Raw genomic sequence first — 22,306 nt, 5'->3', positions numbered from 1 at the left:
AAGGAGACAGCTCAACAAGGTAAATTGTTTCCCCCATGTGCACGCTAAAATTAACCTCTTGCTAATTCCTCCCCATTGAGTTTACAAATTCTGGATAACTGGCATAAAGTGGCTAGCATTATAGGTAAACCAAGAATATTTTCTCAGCCTGAGCTCCTTCACCCAAATACCATTGAGCCTATGCTGTGGTATTTGGCAGCAATATTTAATTAGACTAGATCCCGGGTCCTAGATTCTGGGAACATTATTTGCCTTGCATTCTGGGACTGAAGATTGGCTCATTTCAAAATGTGCTGGGTATGGGCCTAGGGCTGTGACCATCTGGTGTGTCCTATTTATCATTTGGACTCTTTAAAGTGTAGTTCGCCAATCATTGGGCATTAAGCTAATAGCACTTCTGAGGCCCTGAAGGAGCTACACCCATTTCAGTAACAGATAGCCCAGGTTGCAGCTTGTAAAAGAACTCCAACCTTACCAAGCACTTAGAACCCCTCTAGCTGAGACTGAGTAGAATATTAAGCTAAAAAGAATGGATTTCTTTAGCATCTTACAACACAAGGGCAAGAGAATTTGATTTTTGGACTTTATTTCCTTCACTCTTCTTCTTAAATTTGAATTTATGAGCCAGATTTTTTTCTGCTTGCTCCTACAGATCTACTCTATACCCTGCTCTGTGCCCCAGAGGCTGCATAGTCTCCCTTCCTCTGACTTCCCACTGGATTCAGCCAGTGGAAAGCACCAATAGGATAGGAGGGAAAGTAGGTCAGGGTATTTTTTCCTCTTGGTTCCTTCTCTGCTAGTTTACCAGGAGTTGGTGGCATCCCTCTATTTAAGGCGTCACTTTCCATATAACTACATTGTTTCGATTGCAAAAATCTTTTCCTCCCCATGCTTCTTCAGGCCTAAGGTGGTAACAGGCACTGTCTACTGGTAACTCAAGAGCAATGGCCATCCTTGTTGGCTTCCCTACATTGTGTCCACATCAGTGTAAACATTCCCTTTGTTAAACTCAACTGCCCAGTTTGAGTGTACCATCTGCTTCCTACTAGTACCTGGTGGATACAACTTGAAAGAGAAATTGAGTTTAAAACTTCTCCCTAGGAATTTGGTAATAGGAAAGGGGTTGTATTTTATGATTTGTCATTTGCTGTCTTTGAAGAACTTCTGATAGGCCATTTTGGATATGTAGCTGGACATATTTGGGATATCAAGTAGCATATAAGTAAACTTCAGCCTTGGGTACACGGTGGCCTTGGAGGACTTAATTTAATTGCTTATCACTATGACCTATTGTAAGCCACTATATGTAAAATCCATAGGGCCTACCAGTGGTCCCAGCAGGTACTCAAAGGAGCCATGACTAGTATTTTCAGAGCAGCCTCAAAGAAGTGGAGGAGGGAAGGGTCATCCTGAGAGGCTGCTGCTCCCCTTTCCCAGTGTACATTCATACCTTTGGTTGAAGAAAGATTTAATAGTTAAGTCCAATGGATTAAGAGAACAAAAGAAATTTTGATGGTGACAGATGTTTACTGCCCACTCCTGATGTTTTCTTTGATGCAGAGGGAATCCCATTAGTAAAACATTCTTGGCCTCTATCCACCCCCTCACTCATCAATTCCTTGAGTGACTTATATGACAGGTGAGTCTGGAAGGGGAAACTAGGTATGCAAAGCCCTGTCTGCTCTTTCCTTTTTTTTTTTTTTATTTTAGACAAAGTCTCACTCTGTCACCCAGGCTGGAGTGCAGTGACGCGATCTCAGCTCACTGCAACCTCCGCCTCCGGGGTTCAAATGATTCTTATGCATCAGCCTCCCAAGTAGTTGGGACTACAGGCATGCGCCACCACGCCTGGCTAATTTTTTTGTATTTTTAGTAGAGACGGGGTTTCACCATGTGGGCCAGACTGGTCTCAAACTCCTGACCTCAGGTCGTCCGCCCACCTCGACCTCCCAAAGTGCTGGGAATACAGGCGTTAGCCACCATGCCCAGCCTGCTCTTTCCATTTTCTTAGGAAGGCCCTGCCTATAACGAGTGGACAGTCAGCTCAGCTCCAGCCATATTCCTGCCTCTTGGTTTATGGCATGTATGTATGCGGGAGAGATGGCTTCCTTAGTCCAGACAGCTATAACTTGGTGAGAAAATTTGCATAATTGCAAAATTCAGTATTCAAAAATACATTTGTCTGCAAATACAGGGCACATTCTGAAATCCTAGCTTTACGTGGGATAGAGATAATATTCAGACTTCCATCTGTCTTGCTTCTTGGGGAAAAGAGGTAATATTTATTTTTCCTCCCAATGATCCCCAACAAATACTAATTTAAAATTCCCTCAAATTAAATTCCATGCTTTTCAGTATAATATTCTTAATAAAATAAATAATATCAACCTATCACCAAAAACTAAGTTGTGATTTAATTACTTGCTTTAAAAACCAAAAATACTATCATGCCCAGAAAAAATGCAAAGCCTTAAAATTCTATAGCAGTCAGTGAAATAAAAAAACAAACAAACAAACAAACAAACAAACAAACAAAAACAGTTCTGCTATTGTTTGGAAGATTTCAACATATTTAACTAAAATAAATATGTACTTTTTAAAAACTATTATAACAAATGGTAAAAAATTTCATTTAGGGTTACCTTTTCTGTCTTTTCATCATTTTCTGTTTCTGCTCCTTTATCCTCAGTGTATAAAACAGAGGTCAAAATCTGAGAATACATCTCTGTGGTTAACTGTAAGTGCTGATGATGGTGTCTGGTAAAAGAGCTGCTGACACCAGGTCAGCATGAATGATAGAAAGAAACATTGCACTCATAAAAGAGCAAGACCTTCCTGGTTTGTGTCATGTTTGATATCCAAAGGGGCACATACAGAAAGCATTGGTTGGAAAAGATATATTATTATGTGAACACTATCAGAGTTGAAAAAAGAAAATTTATACTTGAGAGAAATCATTTGTATTAAACAATTGAGGAGTTGCCAGAACACGCCACTGAAGTTTTGCTGACAGTTATGTTCAGAGAAAGATAATGTTCAGGTGGAGGTGGGGAGGGGGGTGGATTTCCTAACACCAATCACCATGGTAAGCCCAGCACCAGTCTTGGTGATTTTGTGACACATAAATCTTGTGGATTTCGCTTTCCAATGAAACCTTCCTTTCACCAAGGTCTGTGCTGCCCTGTGCTTGAGGTCAAGAGTATAAGACCAACTTGTCCCAGGAGGGAAGTTGTTACAACGTAAGTAGCATAGGCCAGAAGGAGAATGTATGGAGTAGATCAGTAAGCTCCATGGCTCTGCCAAGAGAACTTGAGTTCTCTTGAAGATTCATGGCAAGTTGTTCTATGTGTGAACTACTGTGTAAAAATGAAACAATACTTGAGGGAGGAATAGATGTTTCATAAGCCGAGAGTGTTACGTATTACCGTACTAACTCACACTCATCAACCACAGAAAATTTTATTAAGCACAGTCTCTGTAACAGGAAACTTGCCCTAGCAAGTTCCCCAAAGGAAATAACTGTCCTGAAGGACAATGTAGTAGAGGATACAGATTATATATATATATATATATATATTTTTTTTTTTTTTTTTTTGAGACTGAGTCTTGCTCTGTCACCCAGGCCGGGGTGCAGTGGTGCGATCTCGGCTCACTGCAACCTCCACCTCCCAGGTTCAAGCAATTCTCGTGTCTCAGGCTCCCGAGTAGCTGGGATTGCAGGTGCCCACCATCACGCCCGGCTAATTTTTGTATTTTTAGTAGAGATGGGGTTTCACCATGTTAGCTAGACTGGTCTCGAACTTCTGACTTCAAGTGATCGGTCTCGGACTCAGCCTCCCAAAGTGCTGGGATTACAGGTGTGAGCCACCACATCTGGCTTTATTTATGAAAAAACAAATAATGAAGTACCAGACACTCGTAACAAGGTGATGATGAATAAAGCTAAATACCAAGGTTTGCAAAACTATAATGATGTTAGGCTTTTATGATTATCTAATCCAGGACATTAGAACCAGACCACATCTTTAGGGAATAGGGTAGAGTACCTCCAAAAAGGAGCATTTTTACTATTGTCAATGATCCTAAAAGGGGTTAAACTAGAGAGTGTGAGCGGAGAGCTGGATTATAGAGGAAACTTGCCTCTTTCTAAGAAGGAGTACTTGATGAATGAAAAAAAATCTGAGAATTATGGAGTGGTTCAAATGGTAGGGTTTGAGCTGTCCCTGGTCAGAGGAGAAAGGCTGAAAACAAGGCAAAGAATGAGCTTTTAAGTAACTATTTTATTAGTCCATTCTCATGCTGCTAATAAAGACATACCCAAAGCTGGGTAATTTATAAAGGAAAGATATTTAATTGACTCACAGGTCCACAGGTCTGGGGAAGCCTAAGAAAACTTACAAGCCTGGCAGAAGAGAAAGCAAACACATCCTTCTTTACATCATGGCAGCAACGAGAAGTGCAGAGCAAAAGGGGGAAAAATCCCTTTATAAAACCACCAGATCTCATGAGAACTCACTCACTATCACAAAAACAGGATGGGGGAAATCTCCCCCATGACCCAATTGTCTCCACCTGGTCCCTCTCATGACATGTGGGGATTATGGGAACTACAATTCAAGATGAGATTTGGATGGGTCCACAGCCAACCCATGTCACTACAGATGTGGGCATATTTAGGGGCAATGGTTGTTAGGAATTCTCTGATATAAACACTTCTTTTATCCATGACACTTCATTAAAGCCTAAGCAAATAGTATAATGGTCTCAGTTTTGTTGTGGATAATTAAGAAAGGCCTGCTGTTTGCATTTTGGGAAGGAATGATACAAGTGAGAGCAGTTTCTTCTCTCTAGACCCTGGAAAAGGATGTGAGTGTGAGGGTGGAGAGGAGAGAGTTAGAGTCAGTGGAGTTGGCTAATGCAGCCATACCAGGTGGAGTGGCCCTCTAATAAAGATCAGCAGTCAAGAAGACAGAAGCATGAGGATCAAATGAAGAAGCTTGAACAGGAGAAACAGAAGGGTTTGTGCTGGACCAGATGAGAACCAGTACTCTGGGAATAGCCAGAAACAGCTAAGGTTCATTTTGATGACTCTCATTTCCTGATAATTAAGTTGATGGGATATTTGCCATAATAATTTGCATACAAAGATAAAGTTTGCTTTGATTTGATAATAACAGGTTTGATCACTTATGGTCCCATTATTCACAGGGTAACCATCTGTCCCTTTGCCCTGGTCAGATCCAATCTATGCCTGTTATCTCAGTGTAATAATCAATAGTACTCACTTTCCATATCCACAGTCCCAGCCTGAACAATAAAAATAATGTGGTCACCCTACCTAAGCACTGCATCAATGACACAGAGAAGAAACACACAAGTTCAGAAGAGGAGATATTGCTGAAGGATAAAAGATATTACATCCTTCACTGAAGGATGAAATATGTCTTGAAGGAAGGGAGGGCTTAAACAAAGAGCAAAAAGTAATGATTTTATAGGAAAAATGAATGGTACTTAAAAGTAAACTCAATGAGGCATACCTGCCATTCTTTGCTAATATACATTGAATTCTTATACATTGAATTCTTACCATTAATATACATTGAATTCTTACCATGCATCATGCACAATTTTGTGTTTTTACATGTATTACCAATTTTTCTCTGTAAAATAATCCTACAGCATAAATATTATTACTAGTTTTTTAGTGCGGCATAATTTTTTAGTTAAATAGAGTCAATTTAACAAATGTATACAAAGTATGCAGTGAGGAGATGGCAAAGCAAAAATTAAACGTAGGCACCCTGGCTCCTCTGCAATAGCCTGACTACCAGGGAGTAATGACCAGATATATTTTGTTAAAGTTTTTGATGAAAAAAATTGTGGTAGATAAAGTTGGCAAGATGGATGAAAGGGTATTTTACACTATTTGTACTTTATTCCTTAAACAGTGTGGACTTGATGAAAAGTTTTGAGAAATTGATTTGAGCAAGGCTATTTCTGGAAGATTTACATTTGAAAGCAGCATACAGAAGGAATCTGAATTAGAATTATAAGGTTGTTTTTAATCATATTGGTTTATCATCTCAAATTTATTGTTTTACTCCTTTTCTACTCATTGTTATAAACACATGTGACAACTTTAGGAATTGCTTGCAACTAAGACTTGTGGAGAATAAGATTAACAGCCAAAACACAGAAAGAAAAGTAACCATAAAGAGAGGGTACATACGTGTATTTGTACACACACATATTTTTTGTTTAGAGATACGTACCTAAAATGAAGCCCCAAAGCTTGGTGTGAAAGCCTGTAGGAGAGGGTTGGGTTGAAGATGAAAGGAGAAACAAACACTAGGGCTAGAAACGAGATCAGTATTTCAGGAAAGATTAGGTCTGCTTTTAGCAGAATGAGGCTCAAAGGGTAGAATTTGAAGTTCTGATTCAAAACAAAGAAAATATTTCAAACAATAACCACAATTTAAGGATGAATTGACCTGATATGATTCTATGAGCATTTAATCCCCAAATTCATCTATTCTAAATATTCAATCTATAGAGTGTTATACAAAAATAGAAAAGGATAGCTAACACTGTATATATACAGAAGATAGTATGTGTTCAGTAGAAGGAAGAGCAGCATGCACTGTGTATGTGCCATAGGTAGACTGGTAAGAGACATATGAATAGATTGGCAGATCAATCAATAGATATTTTAACTAGATAGATATGGATCAATAGACAGGCAAATAAGTATTATTACATGATTTTACCAAATTTCCCAGTTTCCAAAATGTGGAAGTCATGATCAAGATAATTCCATGAGTTGAAAAGCTATGCCTGAATAATATTTACATGGTCCGTGTACTGGTAAATGGGAAAAGCAAAATGATTGAAGGCTTTAGGAATTATTTCTAACATCTGGATTTGGACAATTAGTATTTGTTCTTGAGGCTATAAATTGGTACATTTTCACATTATTAAAAAGTCTAATGACTAATGGAGTTTAGGGAGATCATTTTCCCTAAAAGTTAAAAAATAAATTGTTGAAAGTATTTCTTCTCCCAGATGGCACATGATGGCATCTTTATAAAAGCATCAATATTTGGGACACTCAATGTCCAATGTAGTGTTTCGTTCATGTTCTGGGATTGTGTTTTTATTAGTATGTATGATATGAAAATGTAGATTATATTTCTAAAAATTAAAATTATATTCAAGTTATAAATTTAATAATTAATTTCCTGAAACTTTTATGAAAATAAACCCATAAAATCATAAACATTTTACCCTAAATATTTATGCAATATTTTATGTATTTATATAGTTTCACTTCCTTTGCCTAGGTAGTTTATATATCATGGTGGCCCAACCGAAAATTCTGTTAAAGAATCAGATACCTGGCCAGTTGTGGTGGCTCATGCCTGTAATGCTGATACTTTGGGAGGCCAAGGCGGGCAGATCACTTGAGATCAGCCTGGGCAACATGGCAAAACCCTGTCTGTACCAAAAAAAAAAAAAAAACCCACAAAAATTAGCTGGGTGTGGTGGCACATGCCTATAGTCCCAGCTAATCAGAAGACTGAGGTGGGAGAATTGCTTGAGCCCAGGAAGTCAAGGCTGCAGTGAGCCAAGATCACACCACTGCACTCCAGCCTGGGCAATAGGGTGAAACCCTATCTCAAAAAAAAAAAAAAAAAAAATCAGACACCTGTCTTCTAATGTCTATATGTATATTATTTTGAGGAAAAAATGAATTCTGCAGATAAACAAGATGAATATTTTCACTTTTTAAATCCTTTATTTTAGCAGAAAGACAACTGAATATTTTTTTACTTTAATTTTTTTGTTATATAATGAGGTCATTATTTCCAGAGAATAATTCCTCTTTCTAATTGCCTGAAACCACTGTCATAATGATTTGATTTAGATTGGAAAGAAACAATCCTAGTCTCTTTTCAATTAAGAGACATACTTTATTTTCCAATTCATCCATTTTCCTCATCTTCTCTAAAACTCATTACAACCTGAACAATTTTATTCATCCCAAACAACTTCTGAAAACACAGTCAAGGGTTACAGTATAATTGTGAAGTTTTAATGTTGTCCCTTATCTTTTTCTCGGGAAAATTCATATTAATAGGTAGACACTCCAGCATTTTTTTTTTTTTTTTTTGAGATGGAGTCTTGCACTGTCGCCCAAGCTGGAGTGGAAACTCCAGTATTTTAAAGTATTTCCGTAAAGCAGTACATTGGCTATGAAAATAAAATACAGAAAAACCATGGCTTTTTTCCAACTATAACACTATTACATATATTTTGGAACACCTGAATATATCAAGAAGCAATGATTGTTGTTATGCCAAAGTATATTTTCACCAAGTAAAAGAAAACATTCATGATCCACCAACTGAGGACAAATAAATCTTTTATGACCTAGAACCTGGAGACGGGATCTTTTGGAAATGACACCAGAGAAAGACTGCTCTTGAACCCCAATGGAAGGGACCATCCCAAGTTCTTCTCACCAGCCACACTGCAGCGAAATTTTAGGGCCTTGAGTATTAGGTCTACATTTCTCAATTCAAGAGAATCTCTCCAAACTCTTGGGACAGTACTCCTGTTGGAAACCTCAAGATAACACTTACCAGAGAGGTTTCTCCTCAGAATCAGACAACATCCTAGGTGTGGACAGCTTTTCCAAGGTCACAGATCAAAATTTCTCTCCTCTGTCATCATGAAACCTTTGTTATTTTTCCACTTTGCCCTGTGTTTCTTTTCTGCTTATATGTGGCAAGCTAACGTGATAATTAAGGCTTCTGTGATAATCAACAGCTTCCACAGAGAAATGCACTAAATGTTGGATATGTCATGTTAAACCTAAATCCTTATGTGATTTTAGAGATCCTTAAGTTTACTCTGTAACAAATTTCACCATTATTTTCAGTGTGACTATTTATTCAAGTTTCACATCTGGTGCTTTCTATAAAGTGAGGCTTTTAGAGTCACATATTCAAGTTCCATGTTTAAATCTAACTGTTTAGATCTAACAATAGGCAAAACCCATAGTGAGGGTTTTGCAGTTAAAGTATGCCAGAAACTTAATAAGAAAACCAAAAGAAAGATAATTTGAAAGTTTACAGACAAATTTATAACCCCAATTCCTTAACTGTCAGTAGCTTCCAACCATGCAATAATGAGGTCGGGAGTTCGAGACCAGCCTGACCAACATGGAGAAACCCCATCTCTACTAAAAATACAAAATTAGCGGGGCATGGTGGCACATGCCTGTAATTCCAGTTACTCGGGAAGCTGAGGCAGGAGAATCTCTTGAACCTAGGAGGTGGAGGTTTCGGTAAGCTGAGATCACGCTATTGCACTCCAGCCTGGGCAACAAGAGTGAAACTGTCAAAAAAAAAAAAAAAAAAGAAGAAAGAAAAAGAAGCCTTGGATAAATATTACTACCATTGCTTCCCTACTGGTAACCCCTAACACACAGGCATCCCGCAGGGAACTACCTATTGTGCCCTTCCAGGAGATATTTTATGTGTGGAGCATTTAATCATCAACTGCATGCATGGACAACTTTATATCTCAATATGTGGAAAATAAGAGGCCAATGTGGATTAGAAGTTCTAACAGTACCATTGTCACTCCATAACCAATTGGAAACTAAATATTGGTCTACGCCTCTTAATTTGTTCTATAAAATAAAGAGGAATTTGTCAGCAGTCATAAATATCTCATGTAGAGAGATTTTGAGATTTAGAGAGCATTTTTGGTAGAATACTCCTTCCCTGGATTGGCATAAACGTAAGTAAAGTTATTATTAAAATTCTGTCTTAAACATTAGCTACTATAACTGACTCAACTGCAAAGGCTTTAGTTGCCCAGCAACCTTTTAAAAATCCTCTTGCTAAGATTGTTTTAGGTAACGGCATTGCTTTGGACTACCTGTTGGCTGAACTGGGGCAGGGTGGGTGGGGAGGCTGGCAGAAGGTGGGGGGTGATGGCTAAGATCTCTTGCTGCACTTGGACACATGTGTCTGGTATGACAGCAGCTCCATTTTAAGAAATCAACAAACAAGCTACTTGGTTAAAACAAGTAGATTCATCTTCTGACTTATTTTAAAAATTTGTCTGATTGTAATTTGTTCAGTTCATGAGAGTTCCTATTGGGAGTGCACTTTATTCAGTCTTTTGCCATTATTCTCTGATAGTTTTCATAGTAGTTTTCCTGGTGCACTGTATTTTCTCAAGAGTCTTAATGCTTGTATGCAGCTATCCACACTGCATCATATGGTCTCACTCCAGTTAGAGCAACAAAAACACAAAGAAAACAAAAAGAATCACTCTACTGACCTGACATGATAACTTGTGAATTCCATACTGAGACCAAACAAGTTCAATATGATGGTGACAAAGAGCTGCTGTGTAACTCACAAAAACAAAAGCTCTTTGGGATTCTTTCAGTAATTTTAAAGAGCATGAAATGGTCCTGAAATCCAAAGTTTGAGAACCACTGTTCTAAGAATAATCTGTAAACTGAGAGCTGGTGAAAGAAAAATAAGACTGGAGGTTGGATGAGAGAGGTGGTTTGAGAGGAAGAAGAGTTCTGAGGAACGGGAAAAGAAGCACGGAACCAGAGAGAGGTTTTGTTAGTCAGGAGTAACAGCATGACCCATTGTTTTCTCTTTCTCTCATTTTCATTCCAATTCATTCCTGCTTCTTGTGCTATGCTTCTTGCTATCTATGATATATAGATTCCAAATCTCCCTGCTATATTTCCACGCCAATACCTACATCATTACCACCTATCCTGACCCCACCCCCGACCATTACCAGACAAGCACTGATATCATATGAAATTTGGAGACCAGGAATGAAGGAAACTAGATAGGGTAGGAGAAGGGAAGGGCAGATAGTAATATGCCGAATTAACCTCAGCACTTCCAGCAAGTTTTCAAAGCGCCAGTGGAGAAAGGAAAAGAGAAAGATAGCTCTACAGTGGTGTGGCTATTTATTCTTGAGTGTACATTATGAATACTCATTAAAAATTGCAAATTTCCTACCACATTCAATTAAATGGGAAAGTTTTATGAAAAACTTAAAAATTAGGAATTAATTTAAAAAGAAAAGTTTGGTTAGTTGCCAAAGCATAAGAAAGGAAATGAGGAAAAATTGCAAAGGTATCAATGTTACAATTGAATCGAAAAGGAAATTTAATATTCTTGATTATTGATACAGGATTACAATTGAAGTTATGTAAATATATTGAAATATACAAATAAGCTTTATTAAAATTAAATATCAAAAAAACTAATTGAATATACTTTTTAAGTTTTCATTTTTAAGGACAAAGTTAGTGCTGAAACTGAGAGTACTATGAGGCAACTGGGGCCTCTTAAATACAAATGAAATTACGTTTTAAATATAAACTAGTGGATGAGCTTATTATCATTATTATTTAAAATATAAATTCATTGGTGGATGTAACATCTGCTGCCTGTGTTACTCTAGGTTTGTTAAATTCTCAATAAGTGACTTTGAATAATATTTGCTGTTAAAATCAACACTATATATCTCAGAAACCATATTATCTGACTTGTATACAATATCAATACTTTCATTTTGCTATTCAATAGATTTCTTTTAGAGCCGCTTATCATTTTTTCTTTAAAAATATATAAATGTGAAATGCTAACTTTTGCCACAAGGTGGCTCTTCATAGACTCTAACTGTATCATCTAAGCAGCTCTTTTTAAAATTTCCATAAAGACTATATTATCTCCCAAACGCTCTTTTAAAGTGAATATTATTGATATAAAACAAGTTTTGGGAATAGAGGAAAAATCTAAGATAAATAGTTAGATTCTTTCAATGATTTCTGGTGTGTCACACACACACACAGAGAGAGAGAGAGAGAGAGAGAGAGACTGCCATTATAATGTATTTATTTAGAAGATATCTAGGCTCTTGAGTTATGTAGCAGAATGTGGTACCTCCTAAGGAAGGCAGCTCCTAAACAAAAGGCACCCTGAACAGGTACTTTAATCACTTACTTGGCAATCCATGATTGCTGTTTCTTCACTTGTATAGGAGCATATCTCCCATTCAATATCCGAGGAAGAATGACATATGAAATCACTCACTTAAGGAATGGCTTTACTAGCAATGGCTTTACATAGACGGAAGCCCCAAATACAAAGCATTTATCCATTAAACAAATGCATATTGGTCTAGCCTATATTCCAGACAGTACAATAGATAGACAGCTCAGCATAGTGGTTAAGAACATAGACCCTGGAGCCAAATTGTCAGGCCTTCAATAGTGATTACACTTATTATCAGTGTGGTCTTAGTAAAATACTTAACTTATTGCATCCAGATTTCCTTATATGTTAAATAGTTATAATAATATAAGATTGTCATGAGGATTAAATAACTGAGTAGAAGTAAAGGCTATAGAACAATGCTCACTATATTTAAGTGTTTCATAAGTGGTAGCTATTATTACTAGGTGCTGTAGTGGATTTAAATCACATAGGCAAATTCCTTGACACTCCATCCATCAAAAGTCTAATTCCCTTTTACTCAGACTTGAGCTGGCCTTAGTGAAGCATTCCTAATGAATAGAATGCAGGGGCTCCCAAGGCCAATGAGAAAAAGTGATACAACTTCAGTATGCTCTTCCCTCTCTCTTAGGATGCCCTCCCTTGGAACTCAGACACTGCTATGAGGAAACAAGGGACTAGCTCCCACTTATGTGTGAGAACATGTGGTAGGCAGTTTCTGTTCCTGCATTAATTCACTTAGGATTATAGCGTCCAGCTTCATCCATGTCGCTGCAAAGGACATGATTTTGCTATTTTTATGGCCATGTAATATTCCAAGGTGTATATATATATACCACATTTTCTTTATCCAATCCACTATTGATGGGCACCTAGGTTGATTCCTATTATAAATAGTGTGGCAATGAATATACCAGTGAATGTGGTTTTTTGGTATAATTTATTTATATATACCTATTTTCCTTTAGTATATATCCAAGAATGGAATTAATGGGTCAAATGGGGGTTCTGTTTTAAATTCTCTGAGAAATCTCCAAACTGCTTTCCATAGGGGATGAACTAATTTACGTTCTCACCAACAATGTATAAATGCACTATTTTTTTCTGACACCTTGCCAGCAGTGGTTTTTGACTTTTTAATTATAACCATTCTGACTGGTGTGAAATGGTATCTCATTGTGGTTTTGATTTGCACTTTTCTAATGATGATTGATGATGAACATTTTTCCATATGCTTCTTGGTCACTTGTATGTCTTCTTTTTCAGAAGTATCTATTCATGTCTTTGCCTATTTTCAATGGGGTTGTTTTTTGCTTGTTGATTTATTTAAGCTCCTTATAGATTCTGGATATCAGATCTTTATTGGATGCATAGTTTGCAAATATTTTCTCTTATTCTGTAGGTTGTCTGTTTACTCTGTTCATAGTTTCTTTTGCTGTGCAGAAGCTTTTTGGTTTAATTAGGTCCCACTTGTCAATTCTTCGTTTTTGTTGCAATTGCTTTTGGGGACTTCATAAAAAATTCTTTGCCAATGCCAATGTCAAGAAGGGCATTTCCTAGATTTTCTTCTGGGATTTTTATAGTTTGAGGTCTTACATTCAAATCTTTACTCCATATTGAGTTAATTTTTGTATATGGGTAAAGACAGGACTCCAGTTACATTCTTCTGCATGTGGCTCACCAGTTATCCCAGCATCACTGACTAAATAAAGAGTCCTTTTCCCATTGCTTGCTTTTGTCAGCTTTGTTAAAGATCAGATGGCTGCAGCTGTGCAGCTTTATTTCTGGGTTCTCTATTGTGTTCCATTGGTCTAAGTGTCTGTACCAGTACAATGCTATTTTGGTTACTGTAGCCTAGCATAGTTTGAAGCACGGTAGTGTGATGCCTCCAGCTTTGTTCTTTTTGCTTAGGATTGCTTTGGCTACTTGGGCTCTTTCTTGGTTCTATATGAAGTTTGGAATTTTTTTTTTCTAATACTGTGAAGAATGACATTGGTAGTTTAATAAGAAAAACATTAAATCTGTAGATTGCTTTGGGCAGAATGACCATTTTAATAATATTGATTTTTCAAATCTACGAGCATAGAATGTTTTTTCATTTCTGTCATCTCTGATTTCTTTCAGCAGTGTTTTGTAGTTCTCCTTGTAGACACCTTTCACCTCCTTGGTTAGCTGCATTCCTAGGTATTTCATTTTCTTTGTGGCTATTGTAAATGAGATCACGTTCTTGATTGGACTCTCAGCCTAGACATTACTTGTGAATAGAAATGCTACTGATTTTTGTACATTGCTTTTGTATCCTGAAACCTTGCTAAAATTGTTAATCAGTTCTAGTAGCCTTTTGGCAGAGTCTTTAGGGTTTTCTAGGTATAGAATCATATCATCAGTGAAGACAGATAGTTTAATTTCTTCTTTTACTATTTGGATGCCTTCTTTCTCTTGCCTGATTGCAGGAGCTAGGATTTCCAATATTATGTTAAATAAGAGTCGTGAGAGTGGGCATCCTTGACATGTTCCAGTTTTCAAGGGAAATACAGCTTTGGCTCATTCAGTATAATATGGGCTGTGAGGATTTCATAAATGGCTCTTATTATTTTGAGGTATATTCCTTTGATGCCTAGTCTGTTGAGGGTTCTATTATAAAATGACATTTAATTTTATCAAAAGCATTTTTTGCATCCATTGAGATGATCGCATTGTTCTTTTAATTCTGGTTATGTGGTGAATCACACTTACTGATTTGTGTATTTTGAATCAGACTTGCCTCTCAGGAATAAAGCCTACTTGATCATGGTGTATTAACTTTATGATGTGCTGTTGGATTTGGTTTGCTAATATTATGTTGAGGACTTTTTGCACGTATGTTCATCAGGGATATTGGCATGAAGTTTTGTTTTACTGTGTGTGTCTCTACCAGATTTTAGGATTAGGCTGGTGCTGGTTTCATAAAATAAGGAGGAGCCCCTTTTGCTTGATTTTTTTTGGAATAGTTTTAGTAGTATTAATACCAGCCTTCTTTGTACATCTGGTAGAATTCAGCTATGAATTCATTTGGTCCAGGGGTGGTTTTGGTTAGTTGGTATTTTATTACTGATTTAATTTCAGAGCTCAATATTGGTCTATTCAGGGCTTCAACCTCTTCCTGATTCCATCTTGGTAGATCACATATTTCCATCTAGGTTTTCTTACTTGTGTGCATAAAGTTATTCATAGTATTCTCTGAGAATTTTTTGTATTTCTGCAGGATTGGTTCTAATGTCATCTTTATCATTTCTGATTGTACTTATTTGGATCTTCTCTTTCTTTTTCTTTGTTAATCTAGCTATTGTTCTATCAATCTTGTTTTTTCAAGAAATCAACTCTTGGTTTCATTGATCTTTCATGCAGTTTTTTGCATCTCAATTCCATTCGGTTCTTCTCTAATTTCAGTTATTTCCTTTCCTCTGCTAGCTTTGGAGTTGGTTTGTTCCTTTTTCTCTGGTTCCTTTACGTGCAAAGTTAGATTGTTAATTTGAGATCTTTATAACTTCTTGATGAAGTGTTTAGCATCATAAGCTTTTCTCTTAAAACTGCTTTAGCTCATCACAGAGATTTTGGTAAGTTGTTTTCCTATTTTCATTAATTTCAAAAACTTTTCGATTTTTGTCTTAATTTTGAGGTTAACCCAGGAGTTATTAATTAGCAAGTTATTTAATTTCCATGTATTTGTGTAGTTTTGAGAGATTTTCTTTTTTCTTTTTTTTTTTTTTTTTTTTTTTGAGACGAAGTCTCACTCTGTCGCCCAGGCTAGAGTGCAGTGGTGCCATCTCGGCTCACTGAAAGCTCCACCTCCTGGGTTCATGCCATTCTCCTGCTTCAGCCTCCCGAGTAGCTGGGACTACAGGCACCCACCACCACACTCAGCTAATTTTTTGTATTTTTAGTAGAGACAGGGTTTCACCGTGTTAGCCAAGATGGTCTCGATCTCCTGACCTCGTGATCGCCCACCTCAGCCTCCCAAAGTGCTGGGATTACAGGCGTGAGCCACTGCACCTGGCTGAGAGATTTTCTTGATATTGGTTTGTATTATTGTACTGTGATCTCAGAGTGTGCTTGGTATGGTTTCAATTTTTTAAATTAATTTATTTATTTAGACAGAGTCTCGTTCTGTTGCCCAGACTGGAGTGCAGTGGCACAATCTTGGCTCGCTGCAATCTCCACCTCCCAAGTTCAAGTGATTGTCATGCCTCAGCCTCCCCAGCAGCTGAGATTACAGGTGCAAAAAAAAAAAAAATCTGTATCTTTACTAGAGACGGGGTTTCACCCTGTTGGCCAAGCTGGTCTTAAACTTTTGACCTCAAATTGATCCACCTACCTCAGCCTCCCAAAGTGCTGGGATTACCAGTGTAAGCCACTGTGTCTGGCCAATTTTTTGAGTTTAGAGACTTTCATGACAAAGAATGTGGTAAATCTTAGAATATGTTCTGTGTGCAGGTGAAAAGAATGTATATTCTGTGGTTGTTGGATACAATGTTCTGTAGATGTCTATTAAGTCCCATTGGTCAAGTGTCAAGTTTAAATCCAGAGTTTGTTAGTTTTCTACCTTGATGATCTATCCAGTGGGGTGTTGAAGTTCCCCCACTATTAGTGTGTGGTTGTCTAAGTCTTTTTGTAGGCCAAGAAGAACTTGTTTTATGAACCTGGGTGCTCCAATGTTGGATGTGTATAAATTTAGGATAATTAAGTCTTCTTGTTGGAATGTACCCTTTCTCATTATGTAATGCACTTCTTTGTCCTTAATTTTTATTGGTTTACAATCTGTTTTATCTGACATAAGAATAGTGACTCCAGGCCAGATGCGGTGGCTCACACCTGCAATCTCAGCACTTTGGGATGCTGAGGCAGTTGGATCATGAGGTCAAGAGACCAAGACCATCCTGGACAACATAGTGAAAACCCGTCTCTACTAAAAATAAAAAGAATTAGCCAGGCATGGTGGCGAGTGCCTGTAGTCCCAGCCACTAGGGAGGCTGAGGTAGAAGAATCACTTAAATCTGGGAGGCAGAGGTTGCAGTGAGCCGAGATTGTGCCACTGTACTCCAGCCTGGTGACGGACTGAGATTTTATCTCAAAAAAAAAAAAAAAAAAAAAATAGTGACTCCTGCTCTTTGCTCTTTTATTTCCATTTGCATGGTAGATCCTTCTCCACTACTTTACTTTGAGCCTGTGGGTGTCATTACATTTGAGGTGGATCTCCTGAAGACAGTAGATGGCTGGGTCTTGTCTTTATCCAGCTTGTTACCCTATGCCTTTTACGTGAGGCAATTAGCCCATTTACATTCAAGGTTAGTATTGATATGTGAGCTCTTGATCCTGTCATTGTGTTGTTAGCTGGCTGTTATGCAGACTTGATTGGATAATTGCTTTATAGTGCCTGTAGGCTATATGCTTAAGTGTCTTTTCGTGGTAGCAACTGTCATTCTTTTGATATCATGTATAGTATACCATTGAGGACTTATTGTAAGTCTGGTCTAGTTAAAATTATCCCCTGAGCATTTGCTTGTCTGAGAAAGATTTTATTTCTCCTTCACTTATGAATCTTAGTTTAGTAGGATATAAAATTCTTGGTTAGAATTTCTTTTAAGGACACTGAAAATAGGCCCCATCTCTTCTGACTTGTACAGTTTCTGGTGAAAGGTCTTCTCCCAGCCTGATGGCTTTCCCTCTGTACATGAAATGACCCTTATCTCAAGCTGCCTATAAGATTTTTTCTTTTGTATTGCCCTTGGTGAGTCTGATGACTATGTGCCTTGGGGATGGTCTCCTTGTATAGTATATAGTTAGGGTTCTCTGTTTCTTGGAATTGCATGTCAACCTCTCTAGCAAGATTAGATAAATTTTCATGAACTCTACCCTCAAATATATTTTCCAAGTTGCTTATTCTCTCTCCTTTTCTCTCAGGAATGCCAATGAGTCATAGATTTCGTCTCTTTACATACTCCCATACTTCTTGGAGGTTTTGTTCATTGTTCATTTAAAAAAATTTTTTTTTTTTTGGTCTGAGTTGATCTGAAGAACCAGTCTTTAAACTCAGATTCTTTCCCCAGATTGATTTATTATGCTGTTAATACTTCCAATTGTATTATAAAATTCTTGTAGTGAATTTTTCAGCTCTAGAAGTTCAGTTTGGTTTTATCTTAAAATAGCTATTTTGTATTTCAGCTCTTGGATTATTTTACTGGATGCTTTGGATTTCTTGGATTGGGTTTCAACTTCCTTCTGATCTCAATGAGCTTCCTTTCCACCCAGATTCTGAATTCTATGTTTGTCATTTTAGACATTTCAATTTCATTAAGAACCATTGCTAGAGAGTGAGTGGACTTTTTGGAGGTAAGGTGACACTCTGGCTTTCTGAATTGTCAAAGATCTTGTGCTGATTCTTTCTCATCTGGGAGAGCTGATGCTCCTTTAATTGTGGTATAAGTTGAGTATAGTCAGTTGGCTTCTTTTTTGGATACTTTCAGAAGGCCAGGGCTCTGTAAGGAATTTTTATATGTAAGTGAATTCTTGTACTTGGTTTCAACAGTGTACATATTAGTCCAATAATTTTTGGTGGTATAGTTTGTGCTCTGATCCAGTAGACAGTGCTTATAAGTAATGGTTTGTAGCTAGGCTAATACCCAGTTGCACAGCCTTTTTGGACTTCCTTTCATTCAAAGGCATCCTCTCCAGCATATGGATGGGAGAGAGATGGCCCCTCACCAGGTCTGCTTCTTGGCCTTGGGGAAGTCCCCTCCAATCACTTGTGCCACATTTGCATTTTTGTTGTTGTTGTTGTTGTTAGGTGTTGTGGGCCATGGGTCTCCCTTGAGCAGGGGCTGCAATTGAAAGATAGGCCACACCCTTTCTGGGCCAGCCCTGTGGAGGGAGGCATGCCCTACTCCTGCCCTGGCCCAGAAACCCACAAGTCTTGCCCATCTCAGTGCTCTGAGAGTGAGGGCTCCACCCCACTTAATTGCTGGTCACAGATCTCAGCTTGGTACTCCCAAGTTGCATGCCACAGCTCTGGGGGTACCAGGATGTTCTGTGGCTTGGGGTTGGGCTCCGACTGCATTGGGGAATCTGATGTGCTTTCAGGTCACCAGAAAAATACTCAGGTGGGGCAATGGATTCAGATTGGGCTGCAGAGGCTGTGTTTGGTACCCAGTCCTGTAAGGTGGCTAGGCATGGGCCTTGGGAGAGGCTGGTGGGCAGGAGGGCTTATGGAATAGACATGTCCCAGTCCCATGAGGCAGCCAGCCCCAGTTTCTCCTGGCTTGGTGGTCAGCTAGAGCCAGAGCCTCCCAGAAGAGGATTGGGAGCTCTGGGGGATGGGTATCTATGACCATGCTCCATCAGAGCTTCCCAGCACTCAAAAGCTCCTGGGATCTCTGCTGTCCAAAATCCTGTCTCTGCCTTCTCCCAGGGGCGATCCACCTGCCATCTCACATGTCCATGGGGATACGGGTTCCCCTGTAGCTAGGATCCCAGATGTCTGCAGTGAGAGTGAGCCACCCGTCATTTCCCTCACTCACCACTTTCCCAGGAGCCATTCAAGGCTGGGAGTTAGCCCTCGCATTCAGGTGCCCCATGCAGGGTTCCCAGCTTCCTCTTTCTTCAGCTACAGCTTCAGCATCATCTCTCCATCCACTCTTGGCATTTTCTCTCTTAAGAGCTGCCCAAATTGTTGGTTTACTCAATAATTTGGTCTCTCTTGGTGGGAGTGACACCTGCTGGCTGCATCTCATTGGCCATCTTTTCCCCAGTCTCCATTAAATATCTTTCGTTGGTGAAAAGAATAAATGAAATAACACATGTAAAGTTAACTAGCTCTGATCTGACACACAATTTACAACTCCAGGCAAAATTGCCCCCTTTTCTTTATGCTTATTTATGATCAGATACTCTGTTGAGAGACACATCTGAGCATCTAGAACACTTTTATTATCTTTACTGATTTAAATGCCTATCTCTACCTAACTGCTGATTGAAGTCAATATGTATGAAGTATTTACTTTTATGTGGCCAGCACCTAGAATTATTCTTCACACATAAAAGGTGTTCAAGAAATGTTGGCTCACTGAATGGGGAAACAAACATGGAAACAATTTCAATGCAGTGTGACAAAGACCAAACTCTCTACAAAAGACTAACAAGAACATAGAAGAAGAAACGTCAAGTAAGCTTGGAAAATTTGTAAACACACACACACACACACACACACAGAGAATTTAAAATGTGAGCTTTATAAATGGAGGTCTTCAGAGAAGAGGAAAGAAGCAGCACAGACCAAGGAAAGGAGACATTTCACATTTATGAAAAGTGATTGATCCAGGACCTGGACTAAGAGGAGAGAAAAAGAAAATAAGAAATGATGTGGCTAGAGTTGGTAGGCAGGAGCCACATTATAAAGGTCCTTGTGTGCCAGCTGCCAGAATAAAGGATTTTTCATTTGATTTCCATTGGTAGAGGCTCCAACTTAAGTGACTGAAATAATAAAGAATTTTGAGAGATGAATTATAATGCATGTAGGTTTGTGTTCCAGAATGCTCACTTTAGTAGAAAAGTCAAGAAAGGGTGTCCAGTGTCTAGGAGACTAATCTGGAGCTAAATGTATGAGTCCAAGGCAATTTATGTAAATACCTAAGGTATGTATTTGTGGTGATGCTAGAAGAGAAAATAGTTTTAGCTGATATTTAGAAACCAACTGACACGGATTGCTTCTGACAAGGGGAAGTAATACAGGTAGGGAAATCTAGGACAATTCCCACGTTTTTGGCTTTGGGTGGCCTGGTAGGCAGCGATATCATCACCAAAGTAGAGAGGAGAAGGAATAGCTAGGTAGAGGGGAGGGGGCACTAAAGACATGATTACTTTAAAGTACTGATGGAACATTCAGATAGAAACATTCAACCAGCTTTTGGACATAAGCCTAGGTAGTATGCTCCTTCCTCTTCTGTTCCACAGAGTGTGTCTCTTCTCTTCTAGGGAAGAGAAAACTGGAGGCAGGGGCCAATATTACCATTTCTCCAGCTGAACTGTTGTCAGTGGGCAGATGCTCCTCATCACTAAGCAGCTACAATAAAGTCAGTGCTTCTACCAATGGATCACTATAAGGAATAGCCTTCTTCCACCTGTTCTAGATACCACCTAACCTGACTTTCCACAAATGAATACAGATGCCAGTGAAAGGGTAAGAAGATCTTAATTGAGAAAGAATTATTTAAAGCTATCCCAACCTTTCTCTAAAAGCTGCACATCTGTTACCTATTATTTGGGATATCGAATTTTTCTGCCTCTTACCTAGGGTTTACATAGATCCTCACTATTGATCGCCTCTCATTAGGTCATTAACTTTCCTTGGAGGAAATATTATTGATTGTTTTTCAACATTCATGTTCTATTTTCCCTTCCTAACAGCTTTCAGGTTTCAATTTAGATATCCATATTCGTGCCCGTGTAACCTACATATTTTATGTAAAGCTGATTCAGATTCTCCAACCTCAGGGGTAGACCTTGGTTGACCTAAGACAGCAAACATGATCTATTCCCCTGACCAAAGTCACTGGTATATTGTTGGGCATGTGACTTAAACAGTTTAGTCAGTATGAATCTCAGGACCCTTGGTTGGCATATTTGGACAAAAGTTCTTTCCCACTGGACTAACCAGAGAAACACATATGCTTGATTACTACTAGCAGCCATTCTACATCCATGAGGCTAACTAACCTAACACCACAGAAAGGAGAACAGAAGGTCTTGCAATCATCCAAACCTGAAATCTGTCCTATTTCTGGATTTTTCTGAGAATTAAACCAAAAATTTTCTTATTAATGTTTCAGCAAGTTTAAGCTATAGTTTCTATTATTTATACCCCCAAAGCATACTACCTAATTCAGGATGTGGTATTAAAAGATGAAATGGGCTGAGTGACAGAGGCAGGGTACAGGGCAATATCTTCTATTGAGTAGTAGGCTATCCTGATTATGAGGTTGAAAAAATAAATGTTGTTTAAACTGTTAACTGCTGTGATGGGAAAGAAACAGCTACACTTCATAAACACTGCATTCTCCAAAAGGGCACACCATCCTATCTTAAGATCTCCTCTAACAGTACCTGGGTGATGTTGGTAATTGGGCCAGTTCTCGGAACTGGCACTCCTCAATAAGAATTTTGGAAAATATTGGTAGCTTTAACTACTTGTGCACTATACTCTTAGG

General features: G+C 38.3%; 1 long non-coding RNA gene across 1 annotated transcript in view; it reads right to left on the bottom strand.

Annotated features, from left to right (window-relative positions):
• Nucleotides 1–7,851: 7,851 nt before the first annotated feature.
• The window catches only part of LOC129061064 (uncharacterized), a 32,837-nt gene continuing 18,382 nt past the window's right edge, over nt 7,852–22,306 (bottom strand). Inside the window, exon 4 of the long non-coding RNA XR_008528050.2 lies at nt 7,852–9,399. This is a non-coding gene — a long non-coding RNA (uncharacterized LOC129061064). The remainder of the gene's footprint in view (nt 9,400–22,306) is intronic.

The sequence above is a fragment of the Pongo abelii genome, chromosome 7 (genome assembly GCF_028885655.2).
Source record: "Pongo abelii isolate AG06213 chromosome 7, NHGRI_mPonAbe1-v2.0_pri, whole genome shotgun sequence".
Classification (NCBI taxonomy): Eukaryota; Metazoa; Chordata; class Mammalia; order Primates; family Hominidae; genus Pongo; species Pongo abelii.
Note: the sequence above shows the minus strand (reverse complement) of the source record. Positions and strands in the feature narration are given on the sequence as shown.